The sequence below is a fragment of the Macrotis lagotis genome, chromosome 4 (genome assembly GCF_037893015.1).
Source record: "Macrotis lagotis isolate mMagLag1 chromosome 4, bilby.v1.9.chrom.fasta, whole genome shotgun sequence".
Classification (NCBI taxonomy): Eukaryota; Metazoa; Chordata; class Mammalia; order Peramelemorphia; family Peramelidae; genus Macrotis; species Macrotis lagotis.
This window is the reverse complement of record NC_133661.1, coordinates 3,735,221-3,748,928: the sequence shown is the minus strand read 5'-3', so window position 1 is coordinate 3,748,928 and position 13,708 is coordinate 3,735,221. Positions and strand designations below refer to the sequence as shown.

The following is a 13,708-nucleotide window of genomic DNA, read 5'->3' as shown; positions in this document are numbered from 1 at the left end:
TTTGACATTAATAAAGCCAGGTGGTTGGATGGTCAGACTCAAGAAGCTGTGATTAATGGCTAAATATCAAAATGAAAAGAGGGCTTTGTTGACATAACCCAGAATCTCCATTTGGCCTTGGGCTATTTTTATCAATGGATTCCATAAAGTCAAATATGGTATTCTGATCAAATCTGCCCTTATATCAGTTTGCTGACTGATCAGAGAGGAAAATGCCTTTCCTATGCTATGTGTGAGCTGAGTGACTTGGACAAACCTCTGGCCTTCTCTAACTGTAAATAATTTGCAAATATGAAACCTAGCCAATGGTTGAAGTCAGAAATCTATGGCCCTATGATGCTCAAGTTATACTTCTGTGATATTCTTGCTGGATTCCACTAGATATGGTCCACAGAACTAAGAAGGTTCCAGTACCCATAACAGTCAAACGTGCAGCTGAGAATGCCCTGGGGGGAGGGTCAGTACCCATCTCAGAGTGGGTACTTGGAGGGACATAGCCAGCCAGTTACTTGAATTGTGTTCACAGATATCTATGAGGTCTAAAAAGCCAACATGGTAAATCCCAAAGTCTTTCATAGCATCAGTGACAGAGCATCTGTCTAGTTCCCTAGGGATCTGAAGTCACTAAAACATTGGAAACAATCATTTCACAGTAAATACCATTCTATTCCAGGATCAACACAAGACAATTCCATTCTGTAATGCATCTGGGAGGGGTCGGAAGCGTCAAAGCTTGGTAGACCTAACCATCTTTTAGAGTTCCCTTATGAGATACATTTCACATCAGACTGATTCTTTGGTCCATAAAATCCTCACATCTTTAGAACCAAATCATAGGAATTTCAGGAACAATTCAAAGGAAAGTGCTCTAAGAGTAGGTTGGAAGGTTTATCCTCAGGGTCATTCTCCATACAGGTCTTGAATTCAAGCAGCTACCACCTGGTGGTATCTTGATTTATATTTATATTTATTTTATTATTTCCTTGAGCAGCACAAGTGTTGAAGCACCTCTGATGCTGTGGGGGACATCAGAACCCCTCTGTAACCATTCAAGTCAGCAGCAAAGTGTTGAAGAGAAAGAAATGACAGCTACATAGCAATGGACATAAAGACTGCAAAATAGAATCAAGCACCTGACACAAAGGGCAATGAAGTTCCAAGAACAGGTCCTCCAACCTTAGCCTTCAGATTCTGGTCCTTTTGCCCCTCCCCCCAATACATTAGCCTTCCTATCTCACTGGAATTTCATTAGATAAATAGGAAAAATAGTATGAAAAATGTATGCATGATGGCCCTCAGCCTTACTATTAGTCATTACTTCTAAACCCTAAACCTGGAGGCCACCTGTCTCACAAGGCAGCTGTCCATCCTCAGCTACTTGGCTCCAGTCAGTCTTTCACGTTCTCCTTCCTTGACTCTAGAACCCTCTCTTCTTTTCTGGAACAATTACCCCTCTCCTGTCTGCTCTACTCTTTATATTTGAGCCAATGGTATGAGCTCTTCTCCAGGCTCCTAGGTATTTCTCATTATCCCACCCAAGAAAGACCAAACAGAAGTCTCCCTTTGAGATGAGAAAAAAATTTTGTCAGAAACCATCACAAACTGAATATTTTTTTCTTAAGTGGGATAACAAGGAGCAGGAGAATGGTACTTTCCCCTTATTGAGTCATTTTACTTTTTAATTTCTAAAATGCAGGATAATTCATATAGTATCCTCCGAGATCTGCTCACCATCCATGTGACCAATTCCTAGCTCCTCGGAGGCAACCAGGCATAGCATGGAAAGTTGAGCATGGAACCTAAGAAAGACATGGGTGCAAGTCTGACTGACATATATCCACAATCTGCCCTAGGATAAGGTTGCCTCCAGATGATACCCTCTTCCCTCTTCTGGAACCTCTCTGTCCATGATCTTCCCTTCTTAGGATGCCAACTCCTAGAGAAGAGGTGCCGCCTCACTTTTGTATTTGGATCCCCTGACCCCTCTGTTTAGCACATATCTTTTTTGTTTCTCTCCTTCCTTCTCTCATTTCTTCCCTTCCTCTCTCCCTTCCTTTCTCTCTTTGCTTTCTTTCCTGTATTTTTTCTTTTTCTCTCTCTTTCTCTTTCCTCTTTTTTCTTTCTTTTGTCCCCTTTATTTCCTCTCTTTCTTTCTCTTCCTTCTTTTTCTTTCTTCTTTCTTTCTTTCTTTCTTTCTTTCTTTCATTCATTCTTTCTTCCTTTCTCTTTCCTCTCTTTTTTCTTTTGCTTTTCCTTTCTTTTTTCTATCTTAATTCTTTCTCTTTCTCTTCTTTCTTTCTTTCCTCACTTTTTCTTTCTATAAAGAAACAAAGGAAACAAGTACTTAGATGCTTCCACTGTGCTAAACACACATTTTTATCTCATTTGATCCTCACAATAGTCCTGAGAGATTTATGCTTTAATTAACTTCATTTTACACTTGAGTAAACTGAGACAGAGAGGTTCAGTGACTTGCACAGAGTCACACAGATAATAAGTGTCTGAGACTGGATTTTGCACTCTAACCACTGAACCACTAATCTGCCCCTAACTATGTGACCTAGGACTAATCATTTATCTTCTCAATGATCTTGGGAACTTAAGGTACAAAGAGACCTACTTCAATGAAGAGAGGTGTATCCTCCTCCAGAAGATCCTTATCTTCATGTTTCCAGCCCCTATACCTAACTTTACACATACTTCTGTTTAATCTCCTCCCACATGTGGGCCCAACCTTTATGTCCACCCTTGCTGTCCTCTTCCCTTTCTGGTACTCTCTAGTCTAAACAACCAAGTCTTCTTTCCATCTCTCACATGTGACCTACCTCTCCTTCCTGTGATGTTGTTGTCCTTGGCCCCCATAGCCAGAATGCACCTGCTCCTCCCTCCATTGGCACTTGAGTCTCTTATTTCCTTCCAGACTCACCTCAACCCCCACACCCTTCATGAAGTCTGGAATCCTTGTGCAGATTTCCTTTTTTCCTTACCCCAACTACAAGACTTTTAGGGAACAGATCCACTGCATCTCTCCATGGATATGTACAATGTCTATGTGAGAATCCAGGTCTTTGCGATCTTGTGCTGTTTTTGAAATCTTCATTAGCATCAGAGAAGATGTAGGAGAGAAGGGATTCTTGGTTCTTGAAGAACTGGTATTTGATCCTTTTAGAGCTCATTAGAATTATGGAAATGGTCTTTCATTATGCCTAGTCTGCTCAAGAGAAAAATAAAGAAACCAAACCAAGCTTCTTGGAAAACTGACCCAATTTTCTAAGGCAGAGGAGTGGCATGGCATCTTTGGGTTCAGAAATATCAGGAGACTGAGAAGTTTATTCTAGATACACACACCTATATACCCACAAATACCCATGCACATACATAATACATACACACATTACACACACACACACATTACACACACACACACACACACACACACACACACACACACACAAACACACACACACAGCTCTGGTATAAAGATCCGTTCTATTGCAGAAAGTACATTTTGAGCCCAAGGGAGGTTGGCAGCTCCTGAAATGAGAACCGCAGCACCAGAAATAATTTCTGGGCCTCAGCAGGGAGGGGAGCGTTCTTCAGTCCTGCAGCTTCCAGCCAAGGTGTTTTTGTAAAGCAAACCTGAAGGGCTCAAGTCATTGCTGGTAGTTGTACCAGGAGACTGATGGGTAGGAAAGAACAACAGTCACTAAAAATACAGAAACTTCAAAGACTGGGAAAAAAGGAGGCCCCTGAAATGATCATCTAAACATTGGGGGGACAGTCATTTTGAACAAAGACCTCCTTGAGCTGGAGGGGACACTAATGATGCCAGACACCATTTGACAGTATCTTAGGGGAGCCTTTCATCCACTCTCTGTCAGTGAAGCCCCAAGAGCAAGACTCAGAATTGTTCTACTCAGAACAAACAAACAGAGAGAGTAGGAGAGAAAGGCAGGGCCAGGGGCAGGAACAGGGCTACATGGACAGGAGAGAGAAAGGGAGTAGAGGAAGAGAGAGGTAAAAGAGGAGAAGAGAAGGAAGAGCAGGTGAGGGAGAGGGCCAGAAGAAGACCTTGGGAGAGTAGAGAAGGAGGAAAATCTGAGGTGAAGCCCACCTCTGAGCCATTATGCTTGAGGACCCAAAGCCCCCTTCTTCAGGAGTCACTGACAACAATGAGACCCTTGGTCTGAGACAAATCCAAACCAAAGACTTGGTCAATGGTATTTGGAGCCACAATGAGGTGGCCACTGAAGTCTATACTGTTGACCTACTCACACACCTAAGTTGGACAGTACAGGACACACCCCCACAGGGGCTTTGTTCCATGGCTGAGGTGTCAACTATCACTGTCTTTCCAAAGGTGGGATGGGGCTGGGAGCTTCTAGAGACTCTGGCCCCAGCTCCTCATGGTCAACAGGGAAACAGGAGTCATAGAATTTTTTAGTAACCAGATGGAAACAAAGTGGTTTATTACAGGGGTAGACATGCCATGTAGACTTCCTCTAGGCTGATGGAGGGGTTAATGTTGCTGAAACTATTTTTCCCACAATTAAAAAATTTCCTTCTTTGACAGAAAGACATAGAAGTAGAAGAGGGGACATACATTTGGAAATGAAAAGAAATGAATAAGTATGTTTATATAATTTATGATATCTATCTATCCATATTTATATATCTATAGTGTGTCTGTGCCTGTGTTTATACTGTTGGTCAGTTGTACCTGACTGTCAGTCCCCATTGGGACTTTTCTTGACAGAGACACTAGAGTGATTTGTCTTTTCCATCTCTGACTCATTTTACAGATGAAGGAACAGAGGTAGACAGGATGATGTGATTTGCCCAGGATCACACAGTCAGTAAATATCTGAGGGCAGATCTGAACTCAGGTCTTCCAGATTTTAGGCCCAGCAATCTACCATTTCACCACTATCATCTCTCTGCTTCTCTGTCTCTGTCTCTGTCTATTTCTCTCTCTTTCTCCCAACAAAATTTACCCCAGATCACAAAATACCTGATATTTGGTAAGTGAAAATAAGTGGTTCAGGGTTATGAAGCAGAGAAGTGACTGAGAGTCAGGAATGAACTTCAGGTTTTTTTGACTCCATTTTCAATGGGAATTGATTTTTTTTTCCTGGAAATATCTTGACCTTTTATGTTCAGGAAAAATTTTGTAAAACTAACTCAGCATGAGTGACTCTCCCACTTCTTCCAAATTTCCAAGTTTCTGCTCAATATTTCAAGATTTGGACTCATGTTAGGACCAGAGATGTAAAGAAATTCACCCCAAAGTCACCTCTAAAGGTGAAATGGATCTTGCCAGGAATAGCACATATAAGGCTCTTGGAGACTCAGGAGATGGATATTCTCTCAAGACTCCAAAGCAGGTCACTAAGAATGAGCCTGGAGAATAAACCAAGCAGTTGCAATGTTTACAGAAGGCCACATTGGCTGAAGGTCGGGCTTTGGTCATGAGAAGGTGATAGATGACTGCACCAGCCCACAGGAATGACTTCAGAGAACACCAAGTTGGGGGGGGGCGGGAATCTATAGGGAGTGGAGGGACCCAGAGAACAAGCCCTCCTTCCCAAGGAACAAAATGTGGCTCCTTTCCAGGATAGAAAATTCATAGAACAAATACCAGCATCCGGCTGGTCAATGTATCCCAATATCCTGGAGTTAATTTCTCCTAAATAGGGACCCCTGATTCTTCTGTAGGCACTTTTATAAGTACTCCTAGCTGTGGAACTCCTAATTATAAAAGAGAAACATACATATGCACACACAAATCCATAGATCCTTGTCTGTCTGTCTGTGTATTGCCTAAGAGGTAGTCATGACTTGGCATAGTGACTGGAAGGAAAAAAGTTGACTTGGACTATTAAGGAACTGGAGCCAAGTGCCACCTCTGACACTGATGGCAGTGTGACCCATTCCTTTCATTTAGCCCCTTGTGATGAATAATTACAACTGAAATGGCATGGCTGAATGTGCATCTGTGGAGAGCATTTCCTCCTTGAACTTTCTTACACAGATGAAGTTGTTGATCAAACAAGGCCAGGCAAGACAAGGAAGAACTAAAAGGAAAGGAAAAGAAACAGAAAGAAAGCAAAAGAAAGAAAAGAGGCATAAGAAGGAAGAAAGAAAGAGGAAAGGCAATGCATCACTATATTTCTATCTCCTGGAGCGGAGTGGTATCAGTTTGTTATATACATATATACATATTTACAAACATACATTCACATTCAACATTGCACTGGGCCATAGGTTTCATTATTACTAGTATTCCTACCTTTTTATCTTTGTACATGCCAAAGAAGGATAAGTTAGTGGCACCTTGGAATTTGCTGAGAAGATTCACATTTGCATATCATGAATATATTTGTAGAACAGACTGAGAAGACCTCACATGTCCTAAGTATTGAACAATATTGAACAAAACTGAATCTGATGAGATCTTAGGGAGGAAATCACTCATGGGGGGAGGATCAAAGCTATTTCAGAGCCAGATGCCGCTGGGGCATTGACAATCATCCCTTCCATTATTAGTGGTGGGAAAAGGCCTCTGAATACCAATCACTGCAAGGAGTACATTTTGAGAAGTACAAAATCCATTATATACATTTTCTTGATCAATCCTTATGAGTCCACTATGCTCCAAGCTCCAAGTTAGGTGCTGATGCTACAAATACAAATATGAACTAGACTTTGCCTTCAAAGGGTTCACATTCCATCCCATGTGAGCCTTCAAATAACTTAACAATGTTGGTTTTTTTACAGATGAGGAAAATGGATCCCAGTATTCCCATGACCTGGACTACCCAAAGTATCAGAGGAAAGACTCATATTCTGATCTGTCCTGAGGCCAAACCCAGCTCATCTTCTTCTTCTCATTTTTATTGCAGTATTTTGAATAATAAATTAGTCATGGGACAACTTTTTTTCTTGGTCCATTTTGTGGTCATATAAGTAGCTAATTCATTGGGAAAAAAGTCCAAAATATACAAGTCTACATATGCTTGTATCGCCCCTGAAGGTGTCACCTCCAGAGTGATGCTGCCATTTAGCCTGATTTTTTAAGAAAAATAGTTGATGGATTGGTAATATGGAGACAGATGCCATAGGTTCAATAATGTGTCAACCATGTTTCTTTGCCTTGTTTTAATTGTCTCCCTTTGCATCTTAAACCAAGACTTGTAATAGAATGTCACAAATGACTATTGCACATAAAGAATTGTAAAGAAAGGCTACATTTGAGAGAAACATAGGATTACTAAGATTATTTTCCTTGATCACAGTCATGCCATTCTGTAGCATTATGGGCAGGGCCATAAACAGTAGCCAGATTGAGCTATGGCCTTTCCCAGGGGAGGTTTCTTGCATCCTTGGTTTTTCTCTTCCAAAGTTTTGGATGATCTGGTCTATAAAGGGGAGACCAAACTTGGTTGAGATCACTTGTAGATCTCATGGGACAAAGGTAGCATCCTTTGAGTGTCAGAGAAGGATACAATCAGCCATATTTGAAAGTCATCCCACTATTCTTGAGTGCAGATCAATCCTTTCTCATGAGGATTAGTCATGCCCTACTTCCCCAGGAGCAACTTTAACAATGAAGCAATAAGGAGGATGCCCCTCATAAGGGTAGTCTTACATTTGTTAGGGGAGTTCTAAATGATGTCCTGTTGGGCCAGTCAGAATGAAGACCATACATTTGGGCTGAAAAGGCACTGTGAGACTTCAATCTTGATTTGGGGGGCACAAATGGAGGCACAACATAAGATCTTTTTGTCACCTGGTTGAATGACCTGATAGTAAATGACCTCTCTCTAAGAGAACTGTTTTAAATGTTTTCCCTTTGTTAAATTCTGCCCACCTCATGCCAAAACTTGTGTCCTGATGGAATCACCATAAAGAACTCAGGTTCAATTCTAGGTTAACATGGCAAACTGAACAAATAGAAAAAAGAAGCTATCCCCTATTGTTGATCCCTCTATTGTAATAGCATTCAGGACACAATTTACTAGACATCACTTTGGGAAAGTCTAAATCAAGAATATAGAATCAGATTAAAAGTCCATGAGGTGTTCAAAGAGAGAGAATGATAGCAGCATCTTCCCCCCCCCCAAAAAAAAGGTCATCGAAAAACATGTACAGCAAAGATGGTAAAAATGAGAAATGTACAAGTCAGATAGCTCTGAACATGACATTGATTTTTTAAGCATATAAAAAAATAAACTATCTGTAATAGAGATACTCAATTCCCATGCAGTCCCTTTTTTTTTTGTTGATTTTTGTATAGGCCGTATATGCCTATTGCTTTTAGTCAAACTAAAAGCAAGAAAAAAATTAATGTTTGAAAAAATCATGGATGGGATTGTTTAAAAAAACACAGAAGATTGGGATGGTAGAGCAATTGGCCTTTCCACCTCCAGACTCTTTAGGAGAAGGGTTCATCTCTTCCAAATTAAGAAAAAAAAAAACTAAAGAAAATATAAGTGGGACTCAGAGGTTTTTCTGGAGAGCATCATATTGTCATTGTTACCAAACTGAATGAACTATAGAGAATACAGAGGACTCAATATAGTAATTACGCCCATACACACACACACACACACACACACACACACACACAAACACATACACACACAGGCAAACAAATTAACTTCATAGTCCAAAATATGGAACAAAAGGTAGCCATTATATATCCATTGAAATCATATGCAAATAACCTTTCTGATAGTAGTACACAGAGATTTTCTAAAAATTCACTTCAATATATAGTATATATATATAATTATAGATTATATTTTGTATATACTATATAGTTTATAATATATTTAGTAGTGTGTGTACAAATGTATATATCAAGATATGTATAACTATCTCTATATCTATATCTATCTACATCTAATCTATCTCTGTCTCTATCTCTATCTCTATCTCTATATCATCTATATCTATCTATCTATCTATCTATCTATCTTTCTATTTATCTATCTATCTATCTATATATCCAGGACACTGATGTTCCTAAAGGATATTTCTTGTCGTCATGGAGTTTATATCCTGCAGAGTTGGGGAGGTGGAAACTGTGTTGAATTTGTATTTGAATACAAAGGTTGAATAGCACCTCAAACACTTGATAACTAGGTGACTCTGACATTAACCTCTGACCCAAGTTTCCCCTATCTATCAAATTGCAATCTTAATGATAATAATGTCCCCATTACCTAGCTGTTGTGACAAAATAAAAACTAAGTTATACAATGGATTTTTATCACACCTTAAAACTCTATTCCATGTTAGTTATAATGAATATCAATGATAATAATACCAAATAGAAGAGAGAGGCCCTATCTGTAAGAGGCCATCACATACATACATTTACAGATGGCATTGTGCAAGTTAGATTTGGAATTTTATAGGCTTGGGATCTTTGAATCTTTCTTAAAACTACCCACGACCAAACAACTTGACTGGTCAGTCTATTCAAACTGGAAAATCAAGTTCCTTAAAAAGATTATTACTTAACATTCAGAGGGATGATGAGTCCTTGATGTGTTTATCAGCATCTTTACTTTGGATAGGCAAGGTAGAAAGAGAAAAAAAGATCCTTGAGGTGGCATGCTGAGTCTAATTGAGGAGTCAGGCACTTTGAGGACTTTCATTGATCCTGAGCCACTTATCACTGCATCTGTCTAAAATCAACCTTTTCCTGGATATATATTTGTGTGAATTATAAAATATTTCAAAATAGAATGAATCAAAATTGAAGATCATTGAGAATGAAAGGTTGAGCTGTGAGGATGATTAGGTTTAACTTATTAACTAATTCTAATGTAAATGTCAATATGGCATATGTCCATATAAAGGATATGTAGCCAGGGTATATGCTCATTCATCAAGAAAAAGGTTAAAAGTAGATGGATATGAGAGCTGAAAGAAGTTCAGAAGGGGATACAGATAAATGGGAATGTTTTTGTTAAATGTTAAATGAAATATGAACTGGATCAAATATCTACAATTGAAACTCATATTTCACATAAAATAATCTTTCTCTTCTTCAGACATTGAAATGTTCTTAGATTTGTAATAAAAAAGAAAATTATATTAAAAAAATATTCAAGTATAACAGATGGACAGCTCTAGTCATCTGTTGGTTACCATGAATTATTAAAAGGACCACAGGCAAGGTTCCAGTGTCTTGGGCAGAAAGACCCATTTTATAAGATTCATGTAAATTCATGGTCAATATATCATCGAAGATGAGAAGGTGAAAATATTCATTATTTATTCATTATTTATTAGCATATTGAAGACCCATACCCAGCAAGATTCTCATTCCATCCAAAATTCTGCACCTGTTCAAGTGGTTCATGTGTTCTGTTGAACCTTGAAGCTTTTTTTAAAGATTGTAAAGTAATTGCTTCCCTGTTTTGCCTTTACCAGATCACCAATATCTGCCAGTATAAATCCATCTCTTTCTTCCTTAACAGCTCAAAATAGATGTTGCCTTTGAATTTAAACTTTCTTCATCTTCTAGGAATCCCTGATTTTCTGAACAAGGAGAGAAAATGATACTCTGGGTTCTGGATGACAGTCCAATGCTGGAACAACAGTATGTGGGATCATGGTACTTTGTACTTTCATGACCCTATATATAGGATTCTAGGAACAGAGTGTTATAGAAAGAAGGAAATTAGAAGTTCAAATATTCAGGACCCATTTTAAAAAAAAGGAGACAATGTGAGAGGAGGAAAGTGATTGAACCAAGACTGAACAAAAGACAAGTGACCAAGTCCAATTTTTACCAGACTCTGTTTTAGATATGCAGCTTGGTCCATCACTTTGGCTGTGGCCTTGTCAAGGATTTAAATTCTAATATTTTTGGAGCTCCATTATTTGAATTCTACTTTGAAGCTCCATTATTTGAATTCTCCTTTGTACCATACTTATTAATTACATGAAGGCTGCTAAATTTCATGCAAAAATGTGTAAACAGGATTCACTGATTTCATAAAATGCTATAATAGTCAAGGTTTCCCGCAGACATTTTCAATAGTCCTTTTCTTTGCAGTAAATATGTATCAACTAGCAGGAAGTCATAAACATGTGACTGTTCAATTTTCCAAGCCCTAGAACTGATTAATATTGAGAATATTGTAAAGTTATTTCTTCCCTTGGGTGCTAAAGAATCTCGCAGTGTTTTCTTAAGAAGCAGGTGAATACATCAACTATCAAATCTAATCACTCAATGAAGAAGCCCGAAAAAAAAACAATTTTTGTCATTTCATATCTCTGATGTGTTGTGGTTTTAACTGTTTTTATTTTTGAACCAATAGAAACAGTGTACTAAAGTCATAAAGAGCTAGCCTTAAAGTCAAAATGACTTGTATTTGATACATAATGTCTATGAGACCTTGATAAAGGCATCTAAGCTTAGGGTGCTCTGGGTAATTGAGACTAAGTTATAGTGGAATCATTTACCTGCATTTGGATGAAGGCATTTCCTTACCAAGAGCTCCCTATGTCAATAAAATCACAGGGGAGCACCAAACCCTTTTACCATCCCTAAAATAATTAATTGCAACTCTTGGCAATGTATTCCCAGTTCTTATACGAGAGTGCATATTTTTAAACACTTCTGAGCCACAGCAAGGCACATACATTAGACCCCGATGGGAAAGAACATGGCTTTACACAAAAAACAGGAAGTGCAGCAATTCATCAACTAGCTGTTCTGAGGAAGGACGTGAGGTCCTGGATCAAGCGGAAAATTCCACTCTCAGGAAATAACAAAAATGGCCAAACATCCCTAGCTGAATAGTTTTGAAGTATTTTAATTATCTGAAAGCTTGTCATTGGGATATATTTCTTCTTCAAAGGAAGTTCATGGGGAAAAATGGAATTGTGTTGATAATTAAATTAATCCCTACCTTATATTTCTTCTAATAGGAATATCCAGAATGTTGGGTCTCAGAATCCAGCACCAAGTATGTCTCCTCATCTCAGTAGAGTTGCTTAAGGTAATGCAATTGGAGTCATCAATTTAAAAAGTGTTTTGGGGAACCAATGCATACCTGAAAAGATGGAGGTTGGCTCAGAGGACAGAAGTGGACATGGGCTGTGGCAGTCCATTCCCTAATTATCAAGTGGGGTTTCTGGAATGTCCTCTCCTTTTGAGCTCATCTAGTAGCTTATAGGATGGACAGAAGAGAGAACTTTTCAAAGAGAGGTGTATGCTCACCATTTCTATTCTTACAGAATACCAAGCACAAGCCATGGGCAGCCAACTTGTGCTGGGGAGCTGTAGGCAATAGGTTCTAGGTCCTCCATCCTCCCAGATACAATATATTGTTCCCATTTTTATTTATCACAAAAAAGAATGTAAAGGATGTATGATGCTAAGGTGTTCAGGAATTTTCTATCTTAATTGCCTCAGTGATTAAGAAATGTCCAATAATTCCTCATTGAAATGATAGTGGCAATGGAGAGAAAGAGAAATACAGGAACAGAGAAACATAGAGAGACCTATGAGTGTAACTACCCGGTCCTGATTCCCTGGAAACCAAGGGGTATTGATCCTGACTTTAGTTTTCTCTAGATTTGTGCTACCCACCTCATTAGGGGGTCATAAACCACTTTTTATCTCTTTGTATCCTTGTGTGAAGGTCCAGGGATTATTGAGCCTGTTTTGCACTGTCCCTCTCAACTCTAAAGACCTGGGGTCAACAGACCCAGGAACATCCTGAAGGCATACATCCAGAAAAGAAGAGATTCTGAAAGATGCCAGCCATTATTTCACCTGTCACTCAAGTGCTGAGGGAATCTCCTTATTTACCTGGCCTGAGATGAACAGAGGGGCTGCCTCTACCACCCAACAAAGGCTCAGAGTCTAGTAAAGGTCCTGGGGAAGAACCTGTCCCTCTTTCAGAACAGTGGGGCCTCAATCACTCCTTTCCTATTGTTTGACTAAAACAGAGTCACACATTTCTCCCCTACTTCTGAAAAAAATCTAGGGAATTTCCATTTCCTGCCACAATATGGCCACCAGGAGTAGCCCATAAATTTGGGCTGGTAGCCTCTTGCTTTGTGGGCTGCTCATCACCAAACTGTTCTCATTATGGTCCAAAGTTGACATCTGAAGACCTGCCTACAATCAATGAATATGATCCAAAAGCACACAGCAGGTTTTGTTAGAGGCTGTCACAGGTATATTTGGATAAAAACTATTTGCTCTCTTCAAAAACATCCATCTGGTAGGAAAACAGGCTAGCACTGCAGGTAAATCTGGTATATCTCATTGACCTTTCATATTCAAAAATATAATAATAATGATAATAATCCACCTGTTTCCTGCATGGGGCAGCTCTCTGATCTTAGCCAGCTTAACAGAGATGGAATCCAGATGCATAATGAGATATACACTTGACCAAAGTGAGACAATATTGATTAAAAAATGCTTATTTGTTGCAGGGTTTTTTTATTTGGTTTTTTTAATCAATTGTGTTGGAAGGAGACAAAATAAATATATATTACTTTACAAATAAAACAAAATAAAACACTATGAAGCAACCATCATTAGACTTCTATTCAAAGTACTGTTTGGCAAGGCCTACCAGAGCTTTTGCTCAGCTGGGCCAGATGATAAGAACCCAGGGTCACCTCCATAGTATCATGAGGCAGCAGAACCTCCAAAAGACTTTCCTTT

General features: G+C 39.0%; 1 protein-coding gene across 1 annotated transcript in view; it reads right to left on the bottom strand.

Annotated features, from left to right (window-relative positions):
- Positions 1–13,708, bottom strand: part of TCERG1L (transcription elongation regulator 1 like) — a 303,390-nt gene that overhangs the window by 33,689 nt on the left and 255,993 nt on the right. The window lies entirely within an intron of this gene.